Below are 18,972 nucleotides of genomic sequence, written 5' to 3'. Positions count from 1 at the left end.
GCAGACAAATCTTATTATTTAATTCTATTGTAAGTCACTTTAAAAATGAGAAACCCTTTTTAGAGACCTACTTCTAAACCTTTTAGAGACCTACTTCTAAATCTCTAAGATTCAGAGCTAGCTTAAGCCAGATTTCTTTGATCTAGGGTCTGTATTCTACATTCATAATCCATAGAGAAGCAGTTAAGAAGTACAGTTCATTGACTCCATGAAAGCTCAAAATTATTTCAAAAGAATCCACAAGATCAAACAATTATGGTAATAACATTATGCCCTGATTTACCTTCTCGCTGTTTTGACATTTGCAGGGCTGGTATAACACCAACAGTAGATAAACCCCTGAACTGTCCTATGTACTCAGCCAGTGACAGCAAACCATATGGTAAAGGCCTTTGGTCTCTGCATCTTGTCAGGCACTCAGCAGTGATTACAACTAGAGGTGTGTTTCAGCTAAGACATATCCTAATGAAAACAGTAAAGTTATTTTAACTTTTGAAAACTCAACTTTTACCATAAGATTCTTTGGGAGATCCCACGCATCCTGAATGCAAAAGCATGATGGTTGAGGAAAAACACTTCTGCAATTATTTCAATTGCGAGCTAAAATGGTAAGAGTCTTTACATGTATACACCTGACATTTGAAAGAACAACTCACAAGTTCTGAATTTTTGATAATTCTGACTAGGCAACAAAATGAGTTTCTTATCTCAAGGAAGACTAGAAAATTTTGTTAGCAATGATAATATGAGTTCTTGATAGAAAATTAGCATTAAAAAAGGGAAACCCTGCTATGAAACTGACCAAACACTGAAAGACTTCTCTGGAGATGACTGGTGATTCTGTGTAAATGTGATTTTTGTATAACAAACTGTATCAATGCTTGGAAGATAAGTGTAACCTGATGAATCAATACTTTCCAAATGACCAATGCAGAATGTTATGAAGTCACAAATGGACAAATGATTCATTCAAAGTGTAAGAAAAACAATGAGTTTTAATGGAAAACACATTATGAAGAGTTTATTGATTTGGTTTTAGATTTCACATTACCCATAGCACAAAAAATTATTACCTGTTGGATTTTGGTACGGCATCAAAGGATAATTACCACAATTATCTGAAAAGGATGCTAAAATGCCCTTCCTTCCTCAAATTAGGTATTGTTTTGAAGCCAGATTTTCCTCCTACAAGTTAAAAACAACTCAGCACATACAATAGATTGAATGAAAAGGCAGAATTGGGATTCCATCTGTCTTCTTTTAAGCCAGTAATTAAGGAGTCTGGCAAAAATGTAAAAGTACTACAATTCTTCTAAATGTTTTCTGTTGGGAATTTTTTTTTTTCTTTTTTTTGGTCTGAAATGAATGCTATTTAGATAAAGATCTATAATGGAGTTTTATTATTGTTATTTCAAAAGTACTTAATATATATTTTAACTTTTCTACTTAATTCATAGTAAAGGAATTATTGATAGCACAGGACAATAAGTACATATACACAGCTAACACTAGGGACAGGAGGCAACTGGACAGCCTGGGCTGTAGAGGGATTTTAATCCAGCAACATGGCTGCTCTGGCAAGAGATCGCATTCAAAGATCTTCTAAGTTTATATGATCTCACATGCCCTTAGTACATACCTTTAAACCCTAACAATAAAGGTAAGGTTAGTTTGTAAAAGGAACCAGCCATGTTTGAGAGTGAAAATGTAACTGAGAGGCACACAAAGTGATGAATCAGAGAAAGATCTCACATAATGACTAGAATGACTCAAAGATAGGATATGCCCAACTCACATGAGAACAGCACAAGAAAGAAAGACTACTTAAGAGCAGAGAGAGGGGTGGGGTGACAAAGAAAAAAACCAGTGGGCTCTCTCTCCAGCCCATAATAATATAGTTATATAACCATATATATATTTATTTAAGTTCATAAATAGGCTAATATATAAAGCACCCCTTTGTCAATCAAAACCTCCACCTCCACTAAAATACTTACTAATAAAATAAAAATAAACCAAAACAGAACAAAACAAACTCCCTTCTGCAGGTAAAGATAAGAAATGAGACATCCATTCTTCCTGGCTCTCTCAGAGCCAAAGTTCTGAGAGGCAGGTCCCAGTTTGATTTCAGTCATCACATACCAAGTTAAAATCCCAATTCCCAATCTACTACCACCCAAGTATTTGCTTTATTAATCACTTATCATTTTGTCAATGCCAAATATCAAGTAATATTGTCCATAAAAATAATCATATGGAGAAAAAATTTAAACCACTTTCTTAAAACTCTTGGCACATCAAACTTCAAAAATGTGTAAATATTCTAGCAAAATCACAAGAGTAGAATAGGACAACTTTATTGCTAAAATTTCATTTTTTAAAAAATGACATTTTCTATTTATTTTCCTTAGAAAGACTTGAAATGTGTCTGTCAGTGTTATGTTTAAAAACACATCGATCTTTTAAAAAGTGGAGGATTTTCCAAAGCAATGAATGTCACCCAATTCTAAACAAGGACATTCATCTCTCTCAAATAAAACAGTTGCACATACTAGCTAGTTAAAGCTAGAATGTTATCTTTTAAATTTGTTTCCTTGAGTGAACATGGCCATAATCATGTTTAAACATGAGCTATTTTAGTTTCATGAAGTTGTAATAAAAATTTTATTATAAATAAGATGTCCTTAAGAATAATATTTTATTTTATATAAATTCAAAATTAAACAAGTGAAATAAAAATAGTAAATACTGATTCAAGCAAAATGTCATATTCTAGCAATCCCATTTTCAAATAAGAGGGCTTTCCTTCTTTTTTCGAACAAAATTTTCTACATATTCCAGTCTGGGTTCTGACTGCTTAAATATCCCTTCAGGAAAATAAACCTCACCTAGCCTGAAACTTCCTTGAGATTTCCTATGAATTTAAAAAACTTGAGTCTATACCATCTGGTGCTTTTTTAATGATATTCATGTGTATGACTTAATCTGTAAGTGCATCTGACACAACTTTGCTCTCTGGGGCCGAGAGATGTGTGAGGTGGGACCACAGAATGGTTCCGAGGAACAGTGGCCATTAATCCAGTGCACAGGCTCAACTTGTCTCTTCACTCTAGGACCTGGGCCCATCTCTTTAACACCCTTGGTACTGTATACTTCTAGTATATACAGTGCCTTCAATACCATTCAGTGATCTGTCTGTAATTATAACTGAGAGAACTGGACTACAGGGAATCAAAGGCCATCTAAATTTATCAACACAAGTCATCAGTGCCATCAGGTTTTCAAAGTAGTTTTATATGTATTTTTTATTTGACTAAAACTAAAACCCTACTAAGGCAAGAAGAGAAGAAACTAATCTTACCTAAAGATAAAGACATAATCTAAAAAAATACTGATTTACTCTGATTTTATTTACAGTTAACAGCCCTGGGATCTTCACAGGATCACAGTTGCTCCTAAACTGAATATCTCACTGATATTTAAGATAGAACTAGAAAGAAATATGTGTTCCATTAGATTTATACTTGCCCTTGAGGCCACACTACCCCATTCACTAATGTGCTCTGCTACTGAGTTTCAAATGATAGAAGTAAAAAGTAGCACAATATAGTAATTTTAATCAAACTTTCCTATTTATATTACTCCTACTCAAAAATCCAATATTCTTCCAACTTTGAATGTTTCAAATTTATTTATTCAATTTGAAGTTTGATCTACATTTCTTCTAGTATCGTTGATGAATATAGAAATGAAGTTAAGTAAGTTATATTTCTACTTGACTACCCTAAGATTCCCCCTGGGACCTAGTCGCAGTCTACCTTGCCAGCCTCATCTCCAACTGCATGCACTCTGTGAGTCACAGCAGATTACTCCTCAAGAACACTCTGTACTTTCCTTGGTTTCCTCTGTTAAAAAATTTCCTTTCCCACCCACTTCCTTTTATTCAAACCTTACATCTTCTTCAAGGGCCAGGATTAATCATGCAGACTGCCTGATCTATAAAATTAAAATTAATCTCACCCTCCCACATGAAGCTACTGGGCTCTGAAGTCCTGTTTCACCCAGAGTTCACTGTGCTCAGATGGCTATCTCTTAGGTTCAGCTGGGCACTTTTTTGTGCTCGAGGGTAGTATCTTTGTATCTACCACATGACAGTGTGGGGGGGAGGGGAGCATGTTAAATGTAAAGTACATGGCAACAAGGTGCTGCCTTAGCACAGGTTTTCATCAAACATGATGAATGAACATGACATGACATACATGTCACCTTAGCCTCTCAGCTCCCTCCTATCATTACAAGGGATCTTTCTAAAAAAGAAACTTAATTGTATCAATTTTCAATTTAATCTTGAAGTTCTCTGCCATCTAAAGGACAGAGCTCGGGTTCCAAGCATAGAATTGAAGGCAGGCCCATCATGACCTGCACTACTATACTTCTCTAACACTTTCTAAAGTTCTTCAGCTACCATGGCATCAAATTTTCACCTATGCCCTTGCACTTATTATCTGCATCCTACATACCCAATTCCAACATCCCACCTGGTAAAAACTATATCCAGGTGAAATATAACATGGTACTTAAGCTCCTCTAGTTCAGGTGTAATACTATACAAAAGAATCCCATCTCTAACCAGATGGAAATGCAGCAATCAGTAAAGCATGCTGAAAATCAGATGGATTGCCATTGAGCAGGAAGTGCTATGTTGGAGGCCCAGAAACCACTCTGTCAGGAAAATAAAAATTTTCCACCTTTACAAAAGGACAAGTAAAGCCTCCAGTACTGTCTACTTACACTAATCTACAGCACTGTCAGTAAAGATCTACACACTATAAATTATCCAACATCCTAGAATATTAGTTAAAGCTTTTGTTTTGAAAAAAGCAATTTTTCAAATGCAAATATGCCCTTTATGTTGCTTTTATTTTAAAAAAAAAACAACTGTTTTTTTAAACACTGTTTCTGAAAAAACCCTTAATGAGTTTTATTTCTTTTGCAGTGTGCAGATGGAATCCAGGGCACAATGTAAGTGTTCTCTCATGGAGCTACATTCTCAGCCCATTCAAAAAACTCTTTGGGGGACAAGAGTTCACTGGTGGCCCCAGGTTGGCCATGAAACCACTCTGCAGCCCAGACAGGCTGGACTTGGGATACTCATGCCTTGGCCTCAAGAGCAGCTAGTATATGCAGGTGCCAGTACTCCTAACTTAGTAGTTTAGCAAGAGATTTGGAATGACCTGCATCCCGTGAATTTATGTCATTTAAATATCATTTCCTATTAGAGCCATATGTACATGCTGAATAGCTTAGCTACCCTTAGGCTGTGTTATACTTCTGCAGGCTCGTGTCCTAGGTTTCCTCTACACCATACAGAAAGGACTTTAGTAGATGTTTTGTTATTTGGCCCCACTGATAACTGTTATAGTCAACTAGTACACCATAGAAATAAAACTAAGGAGGCAAAAGAGGGACATTTTCTCTTGGTCTCTTCAGGAGGCCAGTGTCTTCTATCAATCCCTGAGTTACACTACTAGAAAAGACTGAATAATCAGCATCCCACGCTGCCTTTAACCTATTTACCATATTCACCTGTGCTTCCAATAATACAGAATAGTTAAGCAACAAGCATATTTTCATTACTAATTAGCTACTGAAAACACTGAGTAAAGACCTTTATCCATCTGGTAAAATGGAAGCATATTCTATTCCAAAAGTCTTATCATAATATATAGCACAGGCAAACAACCAAACAAAAAAGGAAAGAAAGAAAGGAAAGAAACATTACTTTTAAAATTTCACTGGAACATTGATAAACTCTACCTATGAATATAACAATGAAGATAAGACCAAGTAAGTAAGGCTGATGCATGAAATGTTTTCTTAGTCTTCAAACCCTAGGCCATTCTCTAGTATGGAGATGGAAGCCCCACCTTACATCACAGTAAATATAATTTCACAGATCTGCTACTGACATTTCTGTAGGTAACAAGGCAAGTACATACAAACTTCACTTAAAACTAAACCAGACCAAACTCCCACAGGATAAAAAAATAAAAGGACTTCTATCGCTTCAATCTTGTGTCAGGCCAACACAGTATGTGACTAAACATGCTGAAGCCTTGCACAAAGCTGGTTTATAAGATATTTCAAGTAACTGTAAATACTTTGAACAAATAAGCATATCTGGGAAACTTGTAATAATCTGTAATGATTAATAGAACTAAAAACTGAACACAACGTGAAGAAAGGAAATGGGAAGATATAGCATAATGTTCAAAATTAGGAAAACTGGTTACTGTGTATAGAACCAGGAAAAACAAATGCACAGCAAAAAATAAGTCTAACTTCCTATCATCTGTTGAATACATATGTATTATTAACCTAATGAATTTCTAAAGCAAATAGAGAAACACAAAAAGAAAATTTTAAACAAGTTAATGGTTGCCTTCAGTTAGGAAAAAAGAATTTTTCAGTCAGAACAGAAGCCTGTCAATTACATCTTGAGATTGTTTGAACAAGGTAATTCATGAAAAGCAGCTAAGTCAATACTACATATTTTAAAGTTAACTACACAGACAGGAAGTTAAAACAGGAAAATGAATTGCAGAGCTTTAAGAAACATCAAGTAGAAAACAATCATTTACAAAATTAACCTTTAAAAATCTGGGAACCTACTAATATGCTTCAAAATCTTACTTAAGGTTTAAACCTTACATAGGTACATGTAATGGTAAATAGCTTTTATATCAACATACTTGCACACATACAATGAAAGGACTGAGGCAGAAGTTTACTTTCATCCAAGTAGTGGTAGCCAGGGTTTTGGAAGAACAGTAATTCTAACACATCAAAGACAGCAAATGATGAGATCACACTAGAGAATTCTATGAAGGTTTTCTTCAGAGCTGGTCATTATTATGAAGGATCCTTTTTATCCCATTTTGTCTCCTTTCAGAAACTAGGTCATAAACCATTAGCTAATGTGATGGTTTGTATATCCTTGGACCAGGGAGTGGCACCATCTGAAGGTGTGGCCTTGTTGGAATAGGTGTGACCTAGTTGGAATGGGTGTGTCACTGTGGGTGTGGGTATAAGATCCTCACCCTAGTTGCCTGGAAGTCAGTCTTCCACTAGCAGCCTTTGGATGAAGACATAGAACTCTCAGCTCCTCCTGCGCCATGCTTGCCTGGATACTGCCATGCTCCCACCTTGATGATAATGGACTGAACCTCTGAACCTGTAAGCCAGCCCCAATTAAATGTTGTTTTTTTTTTTTATAAGACTTGCCTTGGTCATAGTGTCTGTTCACAGCAGTAAAACCCTAACTAATACAGCTACCCATCCTAAGTGTACTTTGCTTCCTCAGCTGATCTGCCTGCCTGGGTTGCTCTGAGGTGAGAAGCTGCAGTCACCAGTTTAGCACCTCATAGTAAAACAGTGGGAGGCTAGGTAAAGAAGCCTCTGTAGCCTTCACATGGCTCTAAGTTGAAGTCTAGGGAAAAAAAGGGGAGGAAGGCCTGTCTCTGCTCTTTGTTCTCAGCACTTATACAACTTTCAGAGTGTGTGATCACATGGTAAAAAGTTCACTATGAGTTTGCACATAAATTAAGAACATAAACTGAATAAGAGGTTTATAACAGAGAATGTCTACATACAAAATCTACTAGAAGTAATTACCTGGCTAAACATTCATTTGCTACAAGTTTACAGGTTCATGGAGAGTTAAAAAACATAACTAAGTTGTCCTTGAAGTTTTGTATAGATGAATTCAGTCAATATTTTATCTTCTGTCCTTGTACCTGTGGCATTTATCTTTTAGCTCCTTCTTTATGACCTTCAGTTAATGGTTTTTATAATCCCTTGGAATGTGCTCTAGGACTTAGAAGCCTGTTGTTATCCCAGAAGCAATTAAACAGTTCTGTAATAAAAGGGGCTTGAATGGCTTTGTCTGTGTCATCATTCTGAAGTGGCGGTAACTAACCCTACCTAGCATGCTGGTTGTTTCTTCAGAATCAATGCTTTTTGTTCTTGCAAACTACTTCAGTGAGGGGTCTTCTTTCAGTTATTTTTGAACCCTAACAATTAATAGTTTATACTGTATTTGCTTTGAAAATGGTAACCTAAGTGAAGGCAATGACTCAGTCAAATAAAATCTATTCATTCAGATGAGTCATATTAATGAAATACTAAATTAGTGGTTCTTAAGCTTTAAAAATTGATATTTTTTCCTTTGCTTATTTGCTTAGAGACAATATCTTACTTCATAGGACATGATGACTTTAAACTTGTAACCCTCTTGCCTCAGCCATCCAAATGCTAGGATTGCAGGTATGAGCCATTGTTTCTAACTTTAAAAAGCAAATTCCTAAATACACTAGAACTACTGAGTGGGGCTTGTCTGTTCTAAGGAGAGTGGGTCCTAACATACATAGTTGATAAAAAAAATCAAACATATTTGATACATTTTCCCAAGGCTATCAGAAGTGTACTCCTCACAGGGATGAGGCATTCATTTTAAAAGAACAGCCTGAGAAAAGGCCTCTCCCAAGTCACTTGAGTAAGAAACTGGGTGAAAAGAAGCTAAGTACTAAGTAAGGCCCAGAAGTGGAATGTATCCACAAACACATGTATCTGGGGCAATTCAAGGAAGCCAATATACCTGGTACAAAAGGTGGTTAACAGTCTGCAGGGGCTCATGGAGCAATGAAAGGCACCAGAGACCCAAACATGAGCAAGGCCTTTCCTAGAAGATTATGGATTCAGATGTAGAATGATAGAGTTGATGGTAGGGAAAGTGAACAAATCTTCCCTCCCAACTTCTGTTTTCTTAATGAATTAACAAGATTATCATCTAAAAGTAGGTCAAAAATATGTTGAATGGTGTAAATATAATGATTATCTTATAGGAAAACTAAGAAAGTCAACTAAGGCAGCTATCAGAAATAATGAAGCAGTTATTCACCAATAAAAAGCAAGTACCATCTCCTCCTGGCCCCCATTCCTACCCTGGAGGATCTTCCTTACCATAGTAAGGAAGCAGTCTTACTGCATCACATCCTATCAGTTTCTGCTTCATGGAACAGAAACCCCAAGAATATGGTTGATATAATCCAATATTTTAGCTCATGTCAAAAAAGTTCATAGGTGGGAAATTCAAGTTGGAACTATAGTTCCTAATATCTTAAGGGTCCAGGTCCTTTCTCCAGCCAACAAATCAGTGTACCAGACCAGCACAAAGAAGAAGGAATCAAAAAGAAATAGCCTCTTCTTTCTTTTTTAAAACATAAAAACTGTTCAAGGTCGATGAAAAGGCCTTATAGAAACACACTGCAACTCAATGAAAAATGTAATCAGAGGGAACCTTAGAACACGTGGGACATGAAACAAGTGTGGCAGGCTAAACGTTTATGTGAAGATGGGGGTGGGGCAGGGGAGGGCTGAGATATGATGTGGCAAAAACTAAGGATGTATTAATAATTCTTACGAAGTCCCACTACTTTGAAAGCTAATGGCAAAATCTACTTAAAAAATAAAAAAAAAGAGCTTGAATGGAAGTAACTTTCATGGATGGACAATGGTGTTCCTAGAAGACAAGGGTTATTAAATGAAAAAACTCAGTGCCAGGCATGAATTAGTTCCCTTCAAGTTATTAGTCAAAAAGGCCCCACAGGTCTCTACAACAACATGAACCACTGTCATTGTTTTTGGTTGCCTATTCATAACAACATGCTAAGAGCCTACTGCTGAAGACATCATACATTTTGGTAGCACAATATAAAGCAATTAATCTTGAACCGAGAAACTTTCTCCTTACTGGCTAGCTTTCATAGTGCCAGAAAGTGCTATGCAGGCCCCCAGGGAGAAAAGGTATCAATGGTCTGGATCCTTCATGCTACAGCAGTGATTTGCCAGGCAAGATGTGCCTGCCAGTGCAATACTGACATGACTGTTTTAGGGGTAACTAATGGCCTTTGATAGGATTTGAAGCCCGTTACAAATGAGAAAATTTCTAACTGGTATTACAATCATGGTCAAAAATCCATGGCTGGTGAAATCATAGACATTGAGCAGGAACCTATTGTTATTTTGCTAAAAATGTTCATGTTGTCAAACTGACTTTTTAATTATTCTGTTTATCTGCCTGTAGATATATGCTGCTCTGAAATTTGATCTAGATAAAGGTCTTTATGCAGTCAGCAGAGGTTAACATAGAAAATTGTAACTGATCAAAGTTCTAAGAATAAAACACTGAATACTCAGCCCCATATGGAATATTCATGTCAACCCACTCCCCAAGCTCAAGAAACATTGTGGAAGAGAAAGCAGAAAGAATGCAAGAGTTGGATGAGTGATTCTGCTGTAGAAGACAAGAGTCCTTCTAACTGAGGCCTCACCCCAATGGCCACTAGGCTCCTTCCTTCCACAGGCCATCCATAGCACATCCATTACCTGCTACCCTGATCATAAGGCCACTAACCACTGCCATGAGTGTTGCACACATGCTGCCATGTTCTTCTTGATGAGCATTCTGAAGAGAGTTGTCCAGATGTTTCTCAGGCCCAAGGTTGGTGGTTGGTTATGGATTTGTGATAACTATTGATACTTACTTATGTATAAATATAGTTTATCATTTGTATCATGAAACAAAAAAGAATGTAAGAGTGCTATGAGATGCTGTCTTCTGGACATGGCAAGGTTGTCTATCACCAGCTGTGTCCACCTGCATAAGATCAAGCCAGTAAAAATTCCAGTATGGATAAGAAGGGGTTCATAAGGCCCCGCTATTTGCATTTGATGGCTTCTGGGAGGAAGAAGGCAATTTTTCTTTTGGGGATATGGCCACTGGTAGATTCCTCATATGCCAGTAGACAGGCCCATACCCATGTATATACTTGAGCAGCACTAAACTGGACTCAGTGGGATGTAAAAAAAAAAAAAATAGAGAAAGAAAACATTAACATGGAAGCTGTTATGTTGGCAGAGATGAGGTGTGGGTATGGAAGGTGGAGTCTAGAGGGCATTTAAGTATAGAAATAGGGGCTGTATATGATCAAAATACACTGTATACATACATATATGAAATTCTCAAAGAATTAATAAAATGATTTTTAAAAGAAATTATTTTTTATTTTATGTATATAAGTGTTTGCTTCTATGTACACATGTGTACCATATAAATGCCTACTGTTTGCTGAAATCAAAAGATGGCATTAGATCCTCTGGAACTGGGGTTACAGATGGATATGAGCTGCCATGTGGGTGCTGGGAAGCAAACACAGGTCCTCTGCAAGAACAGCAAGTGCTCTTAACCACTAAGCCTAGTAAAACATTACTATTACTATGACTACGGCTAAGACTACTACCACAACCACTACCACTACTAAATATTAGTCTACTCCTGGCCTAATAAAATTCATTGTTAAATTGTTCCACAGTCTGACATACTTCTCCCTTACCTCATTAATCAGAATCTGGTTAATATAGCCACTCGCAGCTACAAAGGAGAATGGTAACTGTCTTTTATATGAGTTCAGCTTAACACTGGAATCCTTATACTAAGTAAAGGGGAGGACAGATAATGGGCTAGCTGACCTGGATATACCCACAAATTGCATGGAACCTTCCTCCTTCTCTAGTATCAATGCCATCATAAGTGAACATCAGACCAAAGCCTGGCCAATAAGATTCTGTCACGTGAGCCGGGCGTGGTGGCGCACGCCTTTAATCCCAGCACTCGGGAGGCAGAGGCAAGCGGATTTCTGAGTTCGAGGCCAGCCTGGTCTACAAAGTGAGTGCCAGGACAGCCAGGGCTACACAGAGAAACCCTGTCTCGAAAAACCAAAAAAAAAAAAAAAAAAAAAAAAAAAGATTCTGTCACGTAGGTGATCATATTTGGGACAAAAATCAAGACAGTTTTTCTCTGAAGAGCTGATGTTCAATAGGGGGTCCAACTACTGTCCTATGGAGAAACAGATTTACATAAGAGAACAAAAATAACAGAGAACAACAGGGTCTAGCACTACAGAGGAAGAGAAGATAGACTTTCTGCCCCTGCTTCTCATGAAGAGCCATAGCAATATTTTCATCAGGATTCTGTGTAACAACCCTGTTCCTTCATATAGAACTCCTTTGTTTGAACTCATTTCCTTACAAGGAAATGATCCTTAAGATATCTCATGAGGAAGTTATCATTTAATGTTCTGTGGTTTCTCCAGCATTTCTGGAAGCTATGGAAGACATTCAGCATCACCTTCCCTACCTCCTACATAAAGACTGAAAGGAAAGTGAAGTGTAGAACTGGCTTTGGAAAGTCTTCCGTAACTAGAAATTGATATCCCTTTCCAGATTTTGCTAATGATGGCTATATAGTCTTTTGTTACGTCTCTTTGCTCTAGAGTAAGACAAAGGTGGAAGGCAGAAAGACAATGATCAAATTTATTGCATAATCACAGTATCCCTGGCAATTCTCATCAAAGCAGCCTGTAGTTGATTCCATTGCTATTCCAGCCATTTCCTATTCCTGCCTGTGAAACTTCTACATTTCACTCAAAGGCCACCAAGCTTAACTACAGCTCCTGCTCTAGCCACTGAGATGATCAAGTAATACATGGGACGAGATGGCCACCTCAAGGCAGAAACCTTGCAATCTAGATGAGTCTATCATCACTCTCCTCTGCCATGTTAAGTTATCTCTGAGGAAGGTGCATTCCAGGTCCCAGATAAAGCCAATATGGAGCTGACCCAGAGCAAGATAGCTGTTTGTTTCAAGCTACTGAAAATTTTCTCTGTATATATATTTATGCATACAAACATTTATTTATCTGAGGAGATTATCTAAATTATTTATTCATTTCCATGTCTCCCCCCACTCTCCTCACGTTACATGCATTTGTGTGTGTGTGTGTGTGTGTGTATGCCTGTGTTGTATTTGAGTGTGTTGGCCTGTGTAGGTGGCCAGAGGTTAATGTGCCAATGTCCTCAATCACTTCTCCATCTTATTTCTAGAAATGGGTTTTTGACTGAACCTGATGCTCTCTACTAGAAAAAAAATGCCATGCCAGGCTGTCTTTAGCTGGACACATGTGGCTGAGTCCTACTCTCTAGGCTCTGGAGAGGTGGAGCAGATCATTACAGCCTGGGCTCTGGCTTTGCTGCTAGATTGCCATGAACAAAAGTCAAGGCACTTTACCTTTTAGAACTCTAGTGTTTTGGGATTCTTTGTTTCATTTGTAAAAACAAGGAAAATACTACAAAGTATATCTTGTATCTTTGTATATACCTTGTAGGTTTGCTGTGGAGAAAAAATACTTGGCAAAGTGCCTAGCCATACTGGAAAGGCACAGTAAGTGTGGGAAACCAAAACAACTCATTGGCTACAGAAACTACAAATATACTCATAGAACATGCAAAATCCAAGAGATACCTGAAGGGTGGTAAAAATCTCAAGAGTTAGGTGTTGATGGAGAGAAGACAGGCCTAGACAGAATCACAAGGTATAATTTTCCTCAGGCCCTTGTACAATGTGACATGCTTTGTACAAAACAAAGACATTTGACTTGCTGGTGGCCCTTCTCATCCTCCTTACTTTAAATGCACTTGCATGTTTAATCAACAGGTGGATTCACAATGAGCAGTTAGGGATGACAAGAAAGCAACCAGTGTTTGAATCTTCTTCAGTGGAAACACATATTCCTGGGTAGAATACTTCATTAAATGCTGAATGACTTAAAGAATGTTTTCCCGTAAAATTTCAATAATACATTTCAGATATACAAGTCTATTCCCCATAAACAACAGATGGTACAAGATCAATAGACTGCAACTCTCATGGGTAATACGAATAAATATATTCTAAAGACATGCAAATGGCTCTTGTCTGTTTGGACAGGATACTCTTCCCACAATGTGCATTTCACAGCTTCCTGTCTGTCATATGGAAAGTAATTGTAAAGACAGTAAAGTTGTCACATTTCTGCAGCATTTGCTTGGATTAAGTATAAGGGGTAGGGTGTGGTTTGAAGGTGACCCATTGAATATGGACTAACCAGTTCTCAGTGAACTGACCTGGCACTTTTTAAAGTAGTATATTATTTCAAACAGCTCAAGGAACAGTTTTATTGAGAATATCCAAAATTCCTGCAATAAAGACCCAAACAGAATGAAAAAGGAAACTTGCCAGAAATATTAAAGTATGATATGGTTTACATTACAACCAATAGTATGCCAGAATTTTCACCATAACAGATAGACAGTAAAACAACCCATCTAGTCAGCTTGGGGAGACCAGCAGCATTAATCTGAAGAGCTGAGCTTGATGCACAAGTGCTAGTGTTTAAATAGTGGCTCCAGAAGATGCCTCATCTTACTAGAATGAGGATGACATGTATAAAATCATAGTATTTGTCACTATGTAGCCCAGGTTACCTCAAACTCATGAGTTTCCAACCTCACCCTCTTGAATGCAGGGCTGTAGGCATGGACCACACCTCTGGCCCTCTTTTGCTTTTCCTAAATTGGTATTTGATTTTTTTGTGTGTGTAAAATACACATCACTTACTGCCTATGACACTTCACACACATGTGAATGCGTCATATTTACTTTCTACAATTCTTAATCTTTCACAATTTATGTTTGCTAAAGAACAGAATATTTGAAGCTGGACAGTTAGTTCTTAAGTGTGAGAAGTCCAAGGTGAAGCAGCATGTAGCTGGTGAGGGCCTTTCTTGTGTGTCAGGTGACTGACAGAGAAGCAAGAGCACACTTGATGTATGTGCATGAGTGTGTGAGGGAGGACCAGACAGGCAAACTCTTTTATCAGTATCCACTGCCAAGATACGTAACCCACCCTTGAGTAATCTCACTAACTAACCCACCCTTGAGTAATCACACTAACTAACCCACCCTTGAGTGATCACACTAACTAACCCACCCTTGAGTAATCACACTAACTAACTAACCCACCCTTGAGTGATCACCCTAACTAACCCACCCTTGAGTAATCACACTAACTAACTAACTAACTAACTAACCCACCCTTGAGTAATCACACTAAGGCCCTCAAGCCCTAACAATCACTCCTTTAAGAACCCATCTCTCAATACACCTGAACTTTGGGGATGCATCCAAACAACACCAATTAGACATCTGCAGATAGAAAGCACTTCTCCTGTATCTTTATGTTTCATAATAGCTCTTACATAGTGGCTAGAGGTAAGAGGAACAAATATTTGAAATTAAAGTTAAGAATAGAATGGCTACTTATGAAATACACATAAAAACCCAGCATCGAGTTCAAGTAAAAGCATGCAGATAGTATTAAAAGCAGGACTGAGTTAGACCTTATTATCTGCTGTCCAACTAAAATGTTTGCTGGAAACACATTTAGACCTCTATTACTTTAGACCAAAGAAATAATTGCAAGTCTTATATGTAGACTGATTATTGAGAATTTAAGCTGTGTATTTGTCTCTTTCCCTCTTTTGGCTGCCTGCTTCAGTCCACAGCACCGGCGTAAAAGGAGGCAGCACCTCCGACTACTCAGTTCCACCTTGGCCCCTAAGGTCTTGAGGACGTGGTGGGACATTTGGCCCCTAAGGTCTTGAGGACGTGGTAGGACATTTGCAGGCCACACTTCGGGGGTTAGACTGCACATATGAGTTGAGCTTTTAAATTTTTAAATTTTACTATGCTTTAAAAATTATACTGTCAGCCAGGCGTGGTGGCGCACGCCTTTAATCCCAGCACTTGGGAGGCAGAGGCAGGTGGATTTCTGAGTTCGAGGCCAGCCTGGTCTACAAAGTGAGTTCCAGGACAGCCAGGGCTACACAGACAAACCCTGTCTAGAAAAAAAAAAAAATTATACTGTCATTTTTTAAATGTGTTACCTTATTTTTTTGAAATGTAATTACCAGGCTACCTTTTTTTAAATTGCTAAGAAAAGAAAACAAAATTTATGTACCATGGAAAACTTACACTTCCTACGTGTGATTATCAATCAAAAGTAGAACATATATGATAAGACTCACACAATCTTTAAGTCTGAGACTTAGAATGTTTTTATGAGAGGTCTAGAATTCCTACAGGGGAAATAATTCAAATTTCTATGAGATATCCTAGTCAAACATTACGAACTCAACAGAGGAATATGAAAGGGACTGAATTTAGTGACAGCTTATTTTCCATCCAGCCCTCAGGAGTTATGAAGGTATCACTTTTGACTTTATGTTAATATGTTTATGTTTCATAATTTAAAGTTTAACCAATTCCTCAACTTTAATATTTGTGTCTTACTACTTGGTACTATTACTACATAGCAGAAATTACACAATAAAAGGCAGTAATTTCCTAGTGACTGCAACCATCACAACAAATGCTATCTGACTAGTCTACTTGTTCCACCTGACATTAGTGTTTAACTATTTATTTTGAATCAGTACACAGATGCTAGAAATAGGAAGCAGCATGGCTTTTACATGACTAACTTGTAGCCTCTGAGTGCCACCTACAGGTGAACACAACTCATTACATTAAGCTTTAGGCTAAAACTTTCCATTTCCAGAGATAATCCACCAGCCATGGGTTGACAGGAGAGGAAGTAGACATTTTAAGCTTTTATCCAGCCGTGGGTACACATGAGAAGAAATGAGAGTTTATTCTTTTTATAAGCCTATAAAATTCTGTTTAGCTTATTTAGTCATAGACCCTCTTCTGAGAGAGGAGTGAAGGACATGGACAGTAAACCTTTGAGTGGATACAGAAGTAGTTAGAAATAAATGTTTGCTTCATATTTTCTAAGAATATTTACTAATTACTTTACTTAAAAGACAAAAATCAATCAATATCCACAATGTCTATATTCACTCAAAACTTAAAAAATAAACATATCTATTTAAAATGTACTTACTTAAAAGGACCTATAAAATACAGAACTCAGAAGACAACTTACACATCAGGTTTTTCCTTCTACCACGTGACATCCTTACTAAAATCTATAACCACTGTTAGAGAATTAATTTTCCTAAACTCACTTTCCTGCGCAGGCTTACAAGTACTTTATAAAAAGGGGTTTTCCCCTAATACTGTGAATGTACAAAGTACTCATAAACATAATAGTTTAGAATTTAATGTATGTTACAATGTGTCAAAAGTAAACTTGTAACCAGATATTTTCTAGGATGTGACTCCTAAGAAGTCATCGTAAGCACTAAGTTTCAGGTGACAGGAGGGACATGCTCTGGATTCACACTTCGCCCTCATGTAAGGCTCCCTTTAGGAGTGACAGGACCTGTTAAGGTAGCCACCACCTCTCATGCTCAGACAATGACAAATGCCCATCAGTCTTCTCTCTCCTCACCAAGTGTTAGTGGCCTTCCACTGTCCGCCGATGCAGCGTGTCTACACCCCAATGTGATGTTGTGTGGTGACTAAGCTTTTGAGGAGGTAATGTAGACTCTATGATGAAATCAGTACAAATCAAATTGTTTAGCACTCTGCTCTTTGACTATAGCTTCTACAAACCATGACCAATAGGAATTGTTTTTTTTTAAAGAATTTATTTATTTTATTTACATGAGTACATTGTAGCTGTCTTCAGACACACCAGAAGAGACCATCAGATCCTATTACAGATGGTTGTGAACCACCATGTAGTTGCTGGGAATTGAACTCAGGACCTTTGGGAGAGTAGTCAGTGCTCTTAACTTCTTAGTCATCTCTCCAGCCTAGGAATTGCTTTTTTAATCAGAACTTTCATCAGCTTTTTTTTTTAGCTGCCACAGATTACCATCTATCAACCAGTCTCCTTATTAACTATAATCAATTCATTCCTCACCTACTAACATCTCAGTGCTCCCAGCATCCTTATGATCAAGGTCATATGCCTACACTATCCATTCATGTCACATCTGCACAGCATGACCACACCACAAATGACAATTTTTGAAAGACAACCCTTTATGGTAAGGATGAACACAATATTGAAAAATGCAATGTTTTTTCATATGAGGCAAACCATTTTTAGTCACTTATGAGAAGTGCATTAAAAATAAGCGTTAATTAGTTCTGATAGAAAATTCAGTTCTATTAAATTATAACTTAGTTACATGGCATATAATTATTTTAAATTGTATTGAAGCCAACAAGATAGAGTTCAGAATTTAAGAAAATTCCACACATACATACTTAGATATACCATATATTAGTGTTAGCCTTGCCCACTAAATGTTTTTTAAAACAAAAAAAAGAAAAAGTTGTATTTTAAGCCTAATTTAAAATAAATAAAAAATTTAAAAATACATATACCTTAAAAAAGAGGGGAAAGATGAAAACCTGTTCAACCCTGATTATCTGGATTTCAGGGAACCTTGCCGCACAGAAGAGAAATAAAGCAACATTAGCTCATTGCTGAGCACAACAACCACGTCCTCAGGAGAAAGCTCAGAGGCTCACTTTTCATTTGGTTAACAAAGCAAACATCCAGGGAAGTCTGCAAAGGAATCGCCTCAATGCTCAAGCTTCCCCCACGAGGCTGGGAAACACGCACACAGAGTTACTTCTGAACTTCTATTGTACTGCATACCTCAACTGAAGAAAAGACGTCCCATGTCTTTGTAATACAGTGATATTTAAGATGTATACCCTAGATTTGTAAGAAAGAGTCATGTAGGGAAGAAGGGGGGCTTTAAACTGAGTCAAATTTTAAAAGAGCAAAATGTTAAGTCACAAAATCCAACAAACTTTTAACACCACACAGAACTTCCTGCAGTTACTGAAACTTAGTTCAGAATGCAATGACAGGTGTGCGGTTTTTAGTCAATCAGACTTGAAAAGACATCGAAGAAGGGGTTCAGCCCACTTTACTCACCATTTGGAAAAATTTTACTCAGGTAAATTTTTGAGGATGTCTCCCATATAAATCACTCAATGTTCTCATTGGTATTAGTAAACACAATTTTGTACATGCAGCTAATATACTG

The 18,972-nt window shown here is 37.4% G+C and overlaps 1 protein-coding gene across 3 annotated transcripts in view; it reads right to left on the bottom strand.

The window, feature by feature from the left end:
• The window catches only part of Cwc27 (CWC27 spliceosome associated cyclophilin), a 201,230-nt gene that overhangs the window by 156,614 nt on the left and 25,644 nt on the right, over positions 1-18,972 (bottom strand). The window lies entirely within an intron of this gene.

Source organism: Mus caroli, unplaced genomic scaffold, assembly GCF_978045245.1.
Source record: "Mus caroli unplaced genomic scaffold, Mus_caroli_1 scaffold_15, whole genome shotgun sequence".
In the NCBI taxonomy this organism is placed as follows: Eukaryota; Metazoa; Chordata; class Mammalia; order Rodentia; family Muridae; genus Mus; species Mus caroli.
Note: the sequence above shows the minus strand (reverse complement) of the source record. Positions and strands in the feature narration are given on the sequence as shown.